Raw genomic sequence first — 16,747 nt, 5'->3', positions numbered from 1 at the left:
ACAATGCAAAGACAGATACTCAGGTGGGGGTTTTTTGTTGGTTTTTTTTTCATACAGGGGACTTGCAAAAGCAGGAGGAAGTAGCCAGGATGGGGGGGGGGGATTAATATATGGAAATGTGCTGGAGTGGCAGATATGGCATTTAAATTATTAAGGGGAAAAAGAAAAGAGGAGTAGGATGACGGAAAGAGGGAGCAGCACCCATGATGGGAAAAGGAACTCACCCCATGGTGCTAAAACACCAGACAAATTCCCAAAGAGAGAAGGTGGTTGGTATTAAAATGAACACTGATATTATCCATAGTGTGCTGGAATCACTCATGAATATTGGAAAGGGCGTTTGAAGCTCCTGTAGAAACTCAGAAATTGTCTCTTGACCCCACATTCAGGGCAAGGGACTGCCCTGGCTCAGCAGGGATGGGCATGGTCAGTCCCTGGGGAGGGGAAATTGCTCCTGTCCCAAGGCTGGGTCCAGCACCCAGAAAAACAAACAGTTCTGTGTGGGCTCCTGCACAAAAAAAAAAAAAAAAAAAAAAAAAAAAAAAAAAAAAAAAAAAAAAAAAAAAAACAAAAAAAAAAAAAGAAGTGACATTTTGGTGAAGTGAGGCAGCAGGTGAGAGACAGAACAATTGTCCCAATTGTCTTCCTCACTTTTAGACCCCCTCATGCCTCATCACCCTGGGACAAACGTGGATGAGGGGGCTGAGAAACAACAAGAACTTTTTTGTCCTGCTTCCAAATGAAGGAGAGAGAGACCCTAAAGGCACATGAGCATCTCTGGGGCAGACCCGGGAGGGGAGGGAGCACAGAGCCTCCCTCCGCCCGTGTGAGCATCTTCCCCCGTGCCCGCTCCTCCCGCTGCTGGAGGAGCCTGGGGAGCTGCAGGTGAGTCAGCTCAGGCTCGGGGCAGCCCCCTCAGCTGCCGAAATGCCAGCCAGCCTCCCCGCAGGCTCCCAGCCCACCGCTACAAGTGCGTTATTGCATTATTTCCCTCCCCTCTCCCTCAGCTGGCGGGGTGAGTCAGTAATCAAGGCTCCTTTGTGTTTTGTGGGCTCTGGGGGAGATGTGGGTGTGTGTGGGGCAGGTTTGGCTCCATCCTCACACGGATCTTCCTTCTGCCCCTTTCCCGGGCTGAGAAAGCCCCGCCAGCTGCAGGAAAAGGGATAAAAATGGGGTAGAAAGCGGCGTTTTAAAGGGGAATTTAGAAATCCCGGCAGCTCTAATAGCAAAGTTCTGGCAGGACCTGAAGGAGCTGGTGGGCAACGAGCACAAGGTCAGCCCCTTTGTCTGGCTCCTCTCTGCTGCTGTGGGCTGTGGAAAACAGGACAGAGCAGGGAAAGCTGGGGGGAACAGGAGGACAAGGCAGGGGGTGCAGGGCGGGCTGAATTCTCACATCTGGCTCAGGAAAGAGTCCTGAGGAGAGGAGAGGAGAGGAGAGAGAGGGATGCTGCCAAGGGGAAGGGAACAGCCCAAAGTGAGGTGGGGGCAGAAAATCAGCCAGTTCCCACCGTGTGATCCCTAAGACACCTGTGCAGGAGCCTTTCCCTGCAGCCATGGATTGGAGCAAGGGGCAGCACAGCAGCCCTGAGAGGCCAAAGCAGGTGTCAAGGGGAGGGCAAGAGCTGAGTAAATGCACTGAAAATACATCCCTGGGCCACCCCAAGCTGGGCAGGGCTCAGAGACCTTCTGAACAAGAGGTGGGGTGACGGTACCAGGCAGCACCATGTGGATTTTTCCCCTGTGAGTTTATCCAAACACTTCTTAAACACATGCAAGAACCAGCAGCATCATCCAGCAAAGAGCTTCCACAACTTGGCATGAAAGGGTCTCTGCTGGTATTTGTGGTGGGCCCCTTGTTTTAGAAGGGAGTTTAAATTATTATTACATTATTCAGCATCTTTTGGCCCCTCATGTTTCCCCTCAGTCATCAATCATTTTTCCAAGCCATCACTTAACACACCATGAGGGCCTTCCTCACACTGCAGGACACCTCATGCAAACTGAAGCAGCAGTGATATTTGTTGTGGCCTTGAGGAATTTTTCTGGTGTTTATGGGGTGGGAAGGCTGGCAGAGACCTTCCTTGGGTGCCGAGTCCTGCACAAGGGTAATCTCTCCATGGGAATCAGCATGGGAAAACAGCAGAGAGGGGGTTGAGTAGATGCGATGCAGCCAGAGAAGGTATGGAATGAAACAACACCAGTCCCATGATCATATTAATGCTCCTTCTGTAGCAGCTCCACCTTCAGGCACTAATTCCCACAATTTTCCCAGTGTGTGTGCACGTTGCTTTGTGTAAAAATCCATGGTTTTAGGAAAAAGGGGACCAAACCTTGCCCAGGGCTTTCAGGAATCTGCCAGTTTGTGACTTCACATTTGGCTGAAGTTGCTGCCTGCCAAGCCACAGGCACAGTCTCCTCTCCATGGATATGAGCACAGATGGGATCACCTTTCCTTCCCTCTGCCTCTTCTTTTGGAGGATTTGTGGTTTTCTGCTGGATCAGTGAGTGGAGCAGTCATTGTGTGTGACCACACTCACCAGAGCTGGCCCGTGGGAGTCTGTGTGAACACAGCACCAGGGATGCCAGAGGAAGTGGAACTGTCCCTTTTGCTGGCAACGCAAATCACTCTTTGATTTTCTTAATCTGGCAACAGCTGCACCTTTCAAAGTGCTGGAGGACTATATTGCAAACCCAAACCTGTTTGATCAGTGAAATCCCCTGGATTTGTCTCTCTTGATTGACCCTGGGTATGATCAAAGCTTTCCTTTCAGTCCTGAGCGTTCAAAATACCTTTCTGATTGTACCTCTCAGATGTGGGCTCCTTATCGTCTAATAAAAGCTGACATGCAACAGCCACTGCTTTGCATAAGACTCTCCTCCAACTTCCTGTGTTTGTCAAGAGTTACCTGAAATTAGCCCAAGATTTCAGCAGCTGTTGGGGAGAGGAATGGGATGAAACAATCTCAGTTTAACCACTCTCAGATGGATTTGCTGGGAAGCTGAGCCTGAAAATATTGATTAAATGTTCAAGGCCAGGTTGGATGGGGCCTCAAGAAACTTGGTATAGTGGGAAGTATCCCTGTTCAGGGCAGGGGTGGAGCTGGATGGTTTCTAAGGTCCCTTCCAACCCAAGCCATTCTCTGATTTTATAATGTTGGTAGCAAGAAGAAAATATGGATAGAGAAGAGAGAAGTGAACCTGCTATACCAGCACAGACTACCCAGAACACTGACCACAGGAGGAGCTCAGAAGGAAGAAGGAGACCATAAAATGGTGCTGCTTTTGCTGGAAGTTAGGAGGTCTTTGACTCTATTCCAGGAGGAAAATTGCACTTCAATATTTCCCAGCACTTAAAAGAGTATTTTTTTATTACAGCATATTTTTTGTTAATTGTGCATTGATTCACTTTTTATTCCAGAGGTGGAAAAAAAAAAAATTAAGACACAATTGATAGTCTGCTTGCTTTACTAACTTCTGTAACTGCTAAATTGCCCAGAGCAAGAGGAAGGTGCTGATGGAACATTCTCTTTTTATACGCCTGGAGAATAGGTGGGGTTTTTTTTTTAATCCTCTATAAAATAATTCTAACATGCAGCTCAACTAACCTCACCTGTTGATGACAACAGACTGGTTGAATTACGCTGAATACATCCCTGGGGCACCCAGTGGTTACCAGTGACACTGTGACAAAGGCATAATCAGAATCTGAGTGGCACAGCTCAGGGGTGGAGCTGCATTGATTTTTTTACAATTTGCTCCCTCAATTAATTGTCTCTTTTCAGACCTACTGTGTGTTTTTTTTCCTCTCCACTTTCATCTCAGATGCGCCCACCTGAACTGCTTTCTTTGTTATTTTGCCGCAAGTTTCTGTGTGTTACTAAAATGTGACCATAAATGTGCTATGGAATTGGGGTGTTTTGTTGGATATAGGATTGGGTAAATCCACCCTGCACCAAAGCTTCTCCAAGGGTCACAGGCAGGTTTTCAGGCCAACCCTTCCAGGACACAAAAAACTGTTAAACTTCCAGAATGTTTGTTGCCGTTTTCCTAATTTGTATTAGTGAACAAAATGTGATTAATTGCATTATGCTTTGAGCCACTTGAAAATACTTAGTCAGAGATAATTCCTTCCCGAGCGAGCTGTCATCCAAGGAGACAAGATGAACACACACAGAGGCAAGGGTGGGGAGCTTATTATCCTTTTAGTGCTGAGAATTTGAGGGATTTTTTTTTTTTTTTTTTTTTTTTTTTTTTTTTTTTTTTTAGAAAAGCTCAGCATCTTTCAGGGGTGACTCAGCCCAGCTTAAATCTGAGTCATTTCTTATGCCCATGTCCCTCTGCGGAACACAGAAGAAAGGATGATGTGATTCTACACATGGACATCTCCAGATGGACCTTTAAAGGTTTCATCCTTAATATTTGTGTGCAACTCGGGTGAAAACAGGTCTGAAGTTTTCTCCAGGCACCTCCACACATCTTTGGGCACTTGAACACCATCAAATCTTTCTCCTGAGCCACCAACCCACTCCTGAGAGGAGCAGGGAGACACCTCAAAACCTGGTAACAAGAGAATGAGGGTTGGAAGCCAATGTGCAACTGTGATATTGTGCATTTTACCCCACTGAGCAGTTAAAAATTTTAACCATTAGTCCTTCTATTTTTTCCCCTCCTCTGGCTGGAATCATCATTTGTGTGCGTTCATCCACATAACAGACCAGCTGAGCTTTTTATAGAGATCAATAAAACTTAAAAGGTAGAACAACTCTTGAGTTTCTCAAGCCCTTTATAAAAGGTTTGCCCAGGGCCAGGGTTGCTGACCCCATTGGGGTGATGGTTAGGAGAACAAAAGCCCAGACAAAGATAAAGGCAAGTGAGTGTAGGACAGAAAAAAGGATTGTGGAACTTCTAATGCAAGAGAATGCTACAAATGTTCAAGGCACTGGAAAGGTCAGAGCTACAAGCTGCATAAACACAGGGGTAAGTCAGGCTGGTAATGAGCAAGGGCATAAATTGATGTATTTTTGTCTAGAGAAGAGAATGAAAGGACTGGGAGAATACCTGGAAAAGCAGCTGAGGGGTGGATCCAGGGTTCTATATTACAGAGTGTGCATGTGGTGATAGTGAGGCTTCATTTCCTGATGTACAGGGATCCACTTACTCCCGGCACTGATTCAGTGAGGGGTGAAAGTTTCCCTGGGAGCCTCGATGTGTTCAGCAAAATCAGGAACCAACATGGTTTCCAACCAGAGCATCACAGAATGGTTTTTGTTGGACAAGAACCTTCAAGATCATCCAGTTCCACCTCCCTGCCATGGGCAGGGACACCTTCCACCAGACCAGGTTGCTCCAAGCCCCACCCAACCTCAAACCGCAGCTGTGAGTCCCTGTAGCAGTCCAGTGAGGACTGTGGCTGTCCCTTTGCTCACCAGCTCTCTGCTGAGCTATTTCCAGCTGCATTTTGGGAGCCTTTCCCCCCTTTTATTCATTTCCCTTGTTGGCAGATGCATGGTCACATAACTCCTGTACCTGCTTCCGTGGAGTAGCTCTGGAATTCCGCATCTGCCTGTGGCCAGAAGGTGCTGTGTAAAAATCAGAGCCACGATTAGCTAAATGACATTTTGATATCATAACAGTAAAATCAGATTGAGTCAGCCCCCATAAGCCTCCCCAGAAAATCACATTGACCTCGGCACAAAAGTCACATCCATCCATCCTACCTCTCCATGTTTTTATGCAGAGGAACTTGGGAGTGCACGCCCAGAGCTCCTGGTGATGAGGAGAAACACAGGTCCTACCTCCAGACACCCAGACCACCAGTCCTTCCACGTTATTAAAGGGATGGTGGTGAACATAATAGACTTTCCAGAGGGGCAGATGGCAGGGATGTGGCAGCCAGAGCAGGCAGCTTGATATTGTGCAGGAATGCAAGTTTGATTAGACGAGTTCAACTCATCATTCAGTTCCAGCTCTCAGCAGTGCAGGCACTGTTCCTCACCAGATTAAAAATTCATATGTGTATGGGAGGGAAATGAGAATGAGCTTCAGGACCTCCTGTAAGACAAACCTCAGCTGGTGGTTCAGACTCTTATTTTTGCCTGAAATCTTTTTGCTTCCACAGTGCAGAGCAGAGCTCTTTGGGATGTGGCTCAGCCTGCTCAGGGCATGGTTTGGGAAGGAAATTCTGATCACACTTTTCTGAGAATTGTAGGCCTGGGTCAGAATTGCAAATGCCAGATTTGGAGTTCAATTCTTCTCAAATTTCAGAGCGCCCCAAATTTGAGATTCTTTCTTTCCTCTCTTTTAGAGAAAACATGTAAGGCTGAAGCTTCTGCCCTCTCCTGAACTTACATATATTTGGAAATCTTTTATTTTTTAGGTGTTTTTTTCCAAAAAAATTTTGTCCTACCAAGAAGTTTAAACATATTTTTTAAACAATTGAAAATGTCCAAATATTTTGAAGCTTCACTTTTTATTTTTTTAAATTATTTTTCTGCATGTTAGTTATATAGTTCCAATATTCATCTGAAAGTGATAAACATGGTGGATTTTGAAAGAATATGAGGCAAATCTATGCTCTGATAATCCCCTAAGAAGTTTCTCTGTTTGAAACACTTCTGAGACCACTTTTCGTGCATTTATCACTCTTTCATTCTTCCTTCCAAACAGTGAACTGAGTAAGGTAGGTCAGCAAAAATACATCCTCCAAAGAGCTGATGACCAGGACATGTTCTTATTTTAATTCTGGAAGGATTTTTTTGTTGTTGTTGTTGTTTGATTGTTTTTAACTTGACCTAGATAACACATCATCTTCTTAGACGCCAAATGTCACAGTTACCTGGACACTCTCAGAGAAATAATTACATATTCATAGGCCAGATGTAGCCTGTCCATAGAGACTTGCCACCAGCATTTGGTCTAATGAAGGAGCAGCTGGATTGAAGGAAGATGTACTATCGAACAGAAGAAATACATAAATTATGAAGCATTTTCATCAGCTAAAGTCCTGCTGACATCTCACATTCACATTTCACTCGGAACCTGGAAGCTGGTTCTTCTCCAAATTCACTGAAGGCAATGTCTGATTTTCTACCAGCTCTGTCATTCCTTTCTTGCCTGCCTGTAGCCAGTCCCCTAAAGGTGTTTTTGGAGAATAACAGTTCATTCTGACTCATAGCCCTCCAAACTTACAAGGCAAGAGGGAAAAAAAAAAATTAATCTTTAATACTACTCTTCGATTTCTTTCCTCTGACACTTATTCTTTGCAATTGTACTTTAAAATACTTCTGTTGGTTCTGATTACCATCTTCAGGACTATCATGAAGCTCTCCAGACTCTGATCTGTGTTCAGAATTCCAGATGAAATGCTCTTTGTAGCATTTCTTGGGCAGTCCCTTACCCAGGGATGGTTCAGACCGTTGCTTTGCTTACATTGTGTGCTACAGGTAACAAAATAAAGAGCTCAGCAGCTTCCCTCAGATCCTACTGACAGTGAGTGTTCCTGCAGTGTCCCTCAGGGCAAATTGTGCTTCCTCAAAATCTTTAAAGCCTCCTCCTGAATATTTTGATGGAATAAAAAGGCCAAAGGTGAGCAGGTTTGCCTGTTGCACAAACAAGAGAGATGCTTGTGTCCCTCTGGCCAAGGCAAACTTTTCAAGTATGAGTGGCCTTGAGTTATCCTGGTGTGTTGTGCACATGAGCAGTGGGGACTGGGCTGAGCTGTGTCTGTCTCTGTAGTTTTTATGGTCCCATCATTATGGGACCTGAGTGTCCTGGGTTGCAGTGTAGGATGTACACAAAGTATTTATTCTATCACCATCTTCATGAACTGTTGAAACCAGGTGGGCTGGTGTTTTCCCAAGCCCCCTGCCTCTTCTGCTAATGGCCCATTAACGCCTTTGGGGTGTCTTCTGCTAATGACTTTTGGGGTGTCTTCTGCTAATGGCCCATGAGTCACAGGTAACTCCCTCCAGGGGTTATCTCTGTTAATGGGCCATCAAGGACCCATTTCACACTTCTCATGCTATTGTGAGATGCTCTGCCCAGGGGGAGGAGCCAAGCATTCCCACCTGGATATAAGCTGGTATGTGGGACAGTGCAAGGGCACTTACCCACTGGATTCCCAGAGGAGCAGAGCTCCCAGACCTTTCTGTGGGATCACTGCTTCAGGAAGAGCCCCTCACCTGGACTGCTTCCACCATCCTGCTCAGGTTGTATTCTGATTCTGTCAGTGATCCTTTGTGTTATTGCATTTATTTTACTTTTACTTTTACCTTTTTACCTTTCTTCTTATTAAATTATATCTCTGACTTGGAGCCTCTCATTCATTTTGCTTTCAAACCGCAACACTGAGAAACCATCCCATAAATCAGTAGCAAAAGTCTGGTCCCTGTGACCCAGGCATGTCCTATATGGATTGGAGACACCTGCAACAATTCCCTGATATCCCAGGAAACCCTACAGGCAATGGAGCAACAGAACAGTCCTGCATCCCTTAGAGATATTTTTTTCTTGAGTGTGTCAGAACATGGGGGTTACTAAAGCAGAAGACCAGATTCCTTGTTTCCCTGTTTCCTTTTTAGTTTGTTTGGAGGGTTTTTTTGGTGTTTTGGATTTTTGGGGGGTTTTGGGTTGGTTGGTTGTTTTTTGGGAATTTTTTATGGGGTGTTTTTGGGGTTTTTTATCCATTTGGTTTGGTTTGGTTGGGGGAGGAGGTTTGGGGGTTTTTTATTTTGTTTGTTTGTTTTGGGCGGTTTTTTTTGTTTTTGTTGTTGTTGTTTGTTTGTTTGTTTTTGTTGTTGTTTGTTTGTTTTTCTTGTTGTTGTCTGTTTTGTTTTGTTGGGGTTTTCTTGTGGTTTTTTAGGCTTTTACAGCATTCTGCAGAAAAAAAAGATTTGAATGCTGACCTTATCCTCACCACAAAAATTCCAAAATTCCTCGGCTTAATTGGCATCTAGCACAATTTCTTGTAGACCATGATGTGTCCTTTCCCTCAGAAAGAAAAAAAAAATCTATGAGAGTTGTTAGTGCTGTTCTATACAACCCTAAGGATCAGCTGGGAAGGGTTGCCACAGACTCAAGTGCTAATGACTGGATCATCTCCTGCTCTGAAGGAAAAAGTGGGTTGGTTTTTGTTTTTCTTTTTTGAGGAAGAACAACCCTCTAGGCTGCCAGACACTGAATTGATCTGGTCTAGTCTGGGAAATTGTCTGTTTTCCCTCCTGATGATGAAACCCTCACTGCAATTCTTCCATTTCAATTAATTCTGAGATAAAATGCTGACTCTCTGAATGGGTAAGTTTGACACTCCAGTGGCCAGGGTAGCAGAGGTGGAAGTTTTTCACTGTTTTTTAGCACATGGGAACAGGTTTGAGCCTGGCGTGTGTCTCCGTGGGAGTGTCTGCACAAGTCTCTTCTGCAGATTCATACAGATAAAAAATGTTGTTCATCTGAGAATTCAGATATCAAATTCCAGTTTGACTAGTCAAAAAAAAAAAAAAAAAAAGGCATTTCTAGTCTTTAATACTGTTATGTGTTAAAATCTGCCTCGCTTCAATGCGATCAATGTTGAAACTAAACACCTAAATTATGAATGAATAGATGTTTTTAGGTAGGGATAAAATATCTTTTTAGCTTCTTCCAGCATCACTTTTTATGAAAGTTTCTGATCTACATGGAAGGACTTAACTCCCCTTAGTGTCTCTTCAAGTTTTTAGATGACTTTTGCATTGCAGTTTACCATTCACTCAGTCTTCAGTGAATGCCTTTACACCCTTTGAACCAAATAAATTAAACTTGTGTTGCTGTTTTGACTGGAAAAGGAGTGGTTACTGATGGCAAAAATTGACTTCAGCCTGTGGAAAATTTAGCAGTGGTTCCTCTCACATAAGCACCTCTGCAAGGCTTTAGGGAGTGTTTCAATTTAATCTTGACACCCTCTGAGGTTTTGCACCTGTCAGAAAGGTGTGAGGTTCTGAAAGCAGGAAAAGATCCAGCACAGAAAGCTCATTTGTGCTTGCCCTTCCCAGCAGCATCTCTGAGAGGGAGTAGGCCAAGCAGGAAAAACTTGTATTTTGTACAGGAATTAAACAGGTCATCAACCTGTAAATATGAATATTAATAAGAAAATTTCAGAAGTGAGTGTTTGGGGACAACAAGGAAAATAAAGGTACTCCATTTTCCAAACTAACTATTGTTCACTTTTAAAAATATACTTTGGTGAAGCATTAATTGATTCTTGAATTACAACTCCTCTATTCCATCCTGGACGCAGGAAAAGCTCAGAGTGCAGAGAGATAATTCTCCCATGAGTGTTTGTGAACAAATAGCTCCTGATGGGTTCATCTCTCTGTGCCATCAACATCAACCATCTGACATAATTCACCCACCTTCAGTTCCCTGCTCTGGCATCATTCCCACTGACTGGAAAAGGAACCCATATTACCCACCTGTTTTAAAAGGGAAAAAAAAGGAAGATCCAGGGAATTACAGTCTTGTCAGCCTCACTTCTTTTTCTGGCAAGACCGTGGAGCAAATCCTCCTGGAAACTCTGCTTTAAGAAACAAGGAGGTAATTGGTGACAACAAAAGTGGCTTCACATGGCTTTAAGATGAAGGGGAGAAGGTTTAGGTTAGATAGTAGGAGAAAATTGTTTACTCAGAGGGTGCTGAGGCCCTGGCACAGTTTGCCCAGGGAATCTGTGGTTGTCCCATCCCTGGAAATGTCCAAATCCAGGTTGGATGGGGCTTGGAGCAACCTGGGATAGTGGAAGGTGTCTCTCCCCATGGCAGGGGAGTTTGGACTAGATGGTCTTGAAAGTCCCTTCCAACCCAAATAATTATTCTGTGATTTGTGATTAAAACTCTTGGCAGTATTTTACAAAAAACAACAACAACAACAACAACAAAAAAAAAAAATTTACAAAACAAACAAACAAACAAAAAGAGAAAACCCACCAACTCTCAGAATGCACACAGGACAGGATAATAGCAGATAGCTTCATTCTTTATTCTGAATAAGAATCAGGTCACATCCCCACCATCTCCCATTAGCTCAGAATGTGCACACAGATCAAAAGAGAAGGCTGGTGGCAATTGATGGCAACCTCAACCAAAGAAACTGAATTTCCTGGAGGTGGATGAACTGCATTTTTTCCAAGATTTTATTGCCTGGCTCCTGTCCCTCACTGTTCCCCTGGTGCTGGTGGCCCCATGGAGGATTTCCAAGCTGTCTTTTCAGCCCAAGCAGCAGAATCAGACAATGTTTAATACAGAGATGATTGTCATGGAGCTCAAGGGACATGTCCAGCTGTCCTTTCTTGTAGCACTGATGTTACTGGACATTTTACAGTTTTCACCATGACACAGGGAGGGAAGGATCCGTGCTTCCTGGTGGAACCTCCCCCTCTCAGCAGATTACTCAGAAGCTGCCTCCTAGATTGACTATTGCCCTGGTAAAAAAAGTTTTTCATATCTAGTGATTTTTAATTTTTTTTTCAGCTTGAGTTTCTTTTCTCTTTTAGACCTCCTGGGAGGTTCCTGCTGCTCTCAGCCCTTTCTGGATGGGAATATTGACTTGCAAGGAGCCTTGTCACTGCTGGGGATGGACAGGAATGGAGAGAGACTGCAGGTGGGATTAGAAAAGCATCTCAGTAGAGATGTACTCTGTGTAGGATGTAGGACTTCACTGAGTTCTGGAACATAAGGAGGAGAAAATATCCTCTTCCCTCTAGCCCAGAGATTCCCAAGCTGTGGGAGTTACGGCGTACCTACCTCTGAGAACCTTCCCCAAGCAGCTGTCTGCAGAAATTAGTGCCTGCAGAAATCTGCAAGGAGGAATATCTTGAGCATGGTGGCACCAGATTGTCTCATGCCTTCCCTGCATGATGTCGTTGGTTTTTATCCATCTGTTGTTTCTTGTCCCATCTTTCATCTAAAGAAAAGGACTTCTCAACATGTCCAAGGGATTAGACCTTCATGTAGGGAAGAGATAAAGGCAAAGTGTAATGAGAGGCAAAAACAGAGGTTGAGGATGTTGCCAGTCTGAAATGTTATAGGAAAAAGAACAAGGTTAATTCATTCTCTCCCCCATTGCTGCTTCCAGGGCTTTGGCTCTTTCTCCATCAGCAATTGGATCACCCTGGTGATTTTCTCTGATTTTCTCTAATTTTGCTAAAACATTGAAAAATAGACCCTACCTTTAAAGCTTGTGTTTCTTGAGCCGCCTGATCAACTCTCCATGCTCTGTCCTCTCCTCTGAAGCATGTTAATGAGTGAGCAGCAGAGTGGGAAATTCCTGTATCAGGGTTTTTCTAATGTGCTCAGTCACTCTTGCCATGGTGTTCCTAAACAGCAAAGCATTCCTGTCTTTGGGAATACAAGCATTTGAGCATCTCAGCATAGGTGGAGACTGACTGATGATATTAATAATGTCAAATTATACTCCTCTCTTCTGCAATACTCTCAGGTTATTTTACAGATAATAAGGATGAGACAGACAGGTGCAATGAGTCTTAGGATGTTTTAATTTCATCTGATTCTTTGCTTCTACCGTATTTTATTGTTTCCAGGAGGATATATGGGAAATGTAGACTTATGACACTAAATTAACCTTGGTGGCAATTCCACAGAGAGTTCAGGAAATTGTTTTGACATGCCAGGAAGGAAAAAAGGTGACCTCCACACTGGGGTCTCTTGAGAAATTAAAAAGAAATCTGGTTATCATTTCAAGGCGATCAGCCCTCTGTGGTGTTGTCCTATATTTTATTTTTTTCTGTTTTTTATTCAATCCCAGTCTTTGATCAACCACAACCCGGGATAATTTCCAGCTCAGGGCTGGCAGTGGATGTCACGGTGTTGGATCAGAGACTCCAAAGTCCTCATGGGACTTTGGACTGTGGACTATATGAACATGTCAGGGTCATGTACATGCAGTCCATTAATCGGCTCCTGCTTTTGGTTCTTCTCTGGAGAGGCCTGATACCTGAATTCCTGTTTGGCAGCCATAGGAGAAAAAACAAGAACTGATGAGGTCATAGAAACTTTATTTCTGCTCCCCTGAAAGGCCAAGTACAGCAATAACATTGTATAAGGAAAAAAAAAAAAATCAATCTTTCTCTTGCTGTCCCCACCAGAAATATGGAAAAGTAGGAATTTTGTAGCTTTTAAAGCTGTCCTGGGAAGAACTTTCTGTAGCAGAATCACAGAGTCACAGAATATTTTGGGTTGGAAGAGACCTTAAAGCTCATCTAGTAGCAAACCCCTGACATGGGCAGGGACACCTTCCCCTATTCCAGGTTGCTCCAAGCCTTGTCCAACCTGTTCTTAAACACTTCAAGGGATGGGAAAGCCACAGCATCTGTGGACAATCTGTGCCAGGGCCTTCCCACCCTCACAGTAAAGATTTTTTCCTAATATCTCACTGTAGACCTGGTGGAACTATAAGTTGTATCCAACGTGCCACGGATCTATGGGAAAACACATTGCCACCAGAAATGCTTGTCCTCTTCAACAGCCTCTACTCCTCATGTCAGGTAAAAAAAGAATGGCTTTGAAATTCTTTGAATTTGTAGCGTGAAAGACACAGGGAATAAGGGTCAGGATTTCATGAGGGTTTAAAAATATCTTGGCAGGTTTTTGAGTGAGCAAAACCAGTTTGTTTTCTTTAGGCGAAGTGAAAGGAAATGGGAGCTAAACAATAACCTGATTTTCTGTGTTTCTCCTTATATCCTGAAGCCTTGGTTCTCAAAGGCACTGAGGTCCAGGAATAGCATCGTGCAGGGGGAAGTAAGGCACTGGGACATTGTAGTGAGAGCACGGGCTGTTCCTGCAGGAAATCTTGTTGATTTTGGTGCAGAAATCAGAAGTGAACAAAGTCAAGAAATTCATCAGAGAAGGATGAAAGCAGTCTCCATCTTTCTTTCCTCTAACTCAATAAGAAAGCTGAGGAAAAAACCTCATATGAGTTAAATATTTAAATGTGAATTGCCCCCTCCTACTCTGCCCCAGAATTTCCAGAATACATAGCTGAGGAGGTTTTACTTCTGCTACCTGTCCAGCTAATTAATACCTGCCAGTTTACTTTTCCCACTCTTGTTATTTTTGGACTGCTATTTTATTGGAAAAAAAAATTAAAAACAGAGGGGGGGAAAAAAGAGAAAGAGAGAGAGGAGGCTAAAAGAAAAATTGGATTTCATCTCCTCTAATGAAAAGAATATGTATCTGATGTTAATTCACATATTGAATCTCTTTCAAATTTCTCCACATTTTTTCTCCTCATTTAAAGATTTTTATGCTTTTTAAGCCACGTAATGCACAATGAAGATTCCATTCATTTTCTCCATAGCAACATGTTTGTATTGGTTCCTTTTCCTTCCCTTTTCCTCCTAGCTGCTCCTGCCACTGAAGGAAGCCTGCTGGTGACCAGATTGATGAAGTTCCTTTGCAGGTACTCTTCAATCCAGGGATGCAGCTATTAACTAATGTTTGCAGTAAATTGCAGGTGCGAACAGGTCCTTGGGAACACAGTGACAAAGCAAATTCCTAAAGAAAACTAGTGACAAAGGGAGTTTCTCAAGTTTGTTTGGTTTGTTTTTAAAATCAGGATGTGCTCAGTCTTGCTGGCTGAGCTGGGGCTAGATGCTTTTCCTCGTAGGCATCCTGACAGATTACAAAGAGGTTTGGAAGTGTCACTGCAAGGCACTGGAGCTCATCAACATATTGCTGACAGCAGTGCCTGGGTCCCTCTCCATCTTCCCAACTGATCATCTGTAAACAAACAATAATAATCCAGGCCTGAGTTCACAGTCTTGATTTATAGGCACGAACTCAGAATTCATCACGGATGGAGTTTATATTTTTCTGCTGAAGGAGGAGTCACCAAAGCTGTGAAAGAACAATTAATATTGATATATCTGGATGTGCTGACAGAAATAAACCCCAGCGCCCAGCCAAGCCATATGTGACCCTGGAGTAAATCACAGGAATAAGAAAACAAGCAGCTCAGATGAGAGGCCCATGCATTGCTGGTGTGTCAGCCCATGTCAAGCTGGTGAGCTCGGTGTCAGGCCTGACAGCTCCACAGATGCAAGATAATCCAGGCTATTCAAGTGCTGTGCACAGAAGGGGATCTCTGATGCCAACCCTCTTCCCTCTTCCAGTCAGATGAGTCTTCAGCTCATGTTCATCTCCCTATTGTGATGGTGGACACGTAGGAATGGCACTTAATGTTTTAATGTCAGACCTATGGATCCTCTTCAGAAGCCAGGGTGGAATCAAGGCAGGTCTGGGGTGTGCTTCAATTTAATTTCCGTGCTTGTAACTTGGTTTTGAAAAGTCCAAGAGATCTGTGGCAGATAGGCTGTTCTAGAGCTTTCCCAAAATCTTTCCCACAGCTGTGGATGCAGTTCTCATTGTCAGGGGAATTATTGCCTTTGTAACAGGAATGCCTTGCAGCTAAAACAGAACAAGGATGTCAGTACATCTGGTTATCAGATCAGTAATACCATGGCCAGGCAGTGAAGATTGACTTGTTCTCAGACATTCAGGATTTTATTCACCTGATTCATCTTCAGGGATGGGATTTATCCTAATATTTGTGCATTTCCAGAGGGGAAGTGCCTACTGAGCAACTCAACCCAGGCTCTCTTTCTTCTCACAGGAGAGTGAGTCAGTGGCACTGAAGACATTCAGGACAAGATTTGGTTTATCCTGAAGAAAATGCTTCCCTGAGGTTTGCTGAATCACATCCCTGCACTCACTGAATGTGTTGACTTATTTTCCATTACTAGAGTGGGCAGCAGATGGAAATACTAAATATGGACATCCTTAATTGGAAGGGTGAATCCCAGACAAGTCAAATAGTGGAAATAAACAACTCCTCCATATCTTTATCTCAGAGTGTGATCAAAGCCATCCTCTGATAAATGCGCAAATAAGGTGATCAACTGCCTAATAGAAGTGTCCACCTGGTTTAGGATTTAGATGGCCTCAATTTTAGACAACCAGAACAACTGGACCCTGGAGAATGTATCCTCACATCTCTGGAAAAATATCTCTTAACACTGGCAGTGCTAAATCCTCAGTGTCCAGTCTGGGATTTTTTTTTTTTTTTTTTTTTTTTTTTTTTTTTTTCAAAAATTCCTCAATAGGAATAGGATCTGGCTAGGTTTTTTTTCCAGTATTACAATTCAACCAGATTATGGTAGAACACATACTTTGGACTCCACAGACATTTTTAATCACAGGGACTTTGGAGAGGTGAAGAACAGCATCCAGGGACCACTGCCCCATGGCTCTAGGCATGGTGCCAAAGCCATGCCATCATGATGGACCTGTCCTCTCTTTTATTTTGCATAAACTGTTTTGGAGGAAACAGTGCTGTTTGCAATCATTCATACATTTTCCTGTCTGGGGAAAAAAAATGAAAGAGAAAAAAACCCAAACCCCTCAATTCTTCTTATTAGAGGCTTTTAAAAAAAATTTCCTATTCCCACAGCAGGAGCTGAAACCCAAACTTATTGACTTCCTGTTGGCCTGAAAATTCCTTGTGGTTATTGCCACTTTGCACCAGATTCCTGCCACTGACCTTGATGGGAAAGCTCCTTAACCCACTTACTGAATCCCCCAAGTCATCCTGAAGCCAGAGAGTAACAGTTAATAAAGTGCTTGCCAGGTTTCACAGTGTTTTTTAGCCTGACCTGTATTTCGACTTGTTACAGGATTTTCTGTGTGAGAAAAACCCAGGGGTAACA

The 16,747-nt window shown here is 43.6% G+C and overlaps 1 long non-coding RNA gene across 1 annotated transcript in view; it reads left to right on the top strand.

Moving 5' to 3' along the window:
* Positions 1-304: 304 nt before the first annotated feature.
* Positions 305-16,747, top strand: part of LOC310910070 — a 603,801-nt gene continuing 587,358 nt past the window's right edge. Inside the window, exon 1 of the long non-coding RNA XR_014590246.1 lies at positions 305-585. This is a non-coding gene — a long non-coding RNA (uncharacterized lncRNA). The remainder of the gene's footprint in view (positions 586-16,747) is intronic.

Source organism: Zosterops lateralis (assembly GCF_965231275.1).
Source record: "Zosterops lateralis genome assembly, chromosome: 1".
Lineage (NCBI taxonomy): Eukaryota > Metazoa > Chordata > Aves > Passeriformes > Zosteropidae > Zosterops > Zosterops lateralis.
The sequence above is the reverse complement of the archived record's forward strand: the minus strand, read 5'-3'. Positions and strand labels throughout refer to the sequence as shown.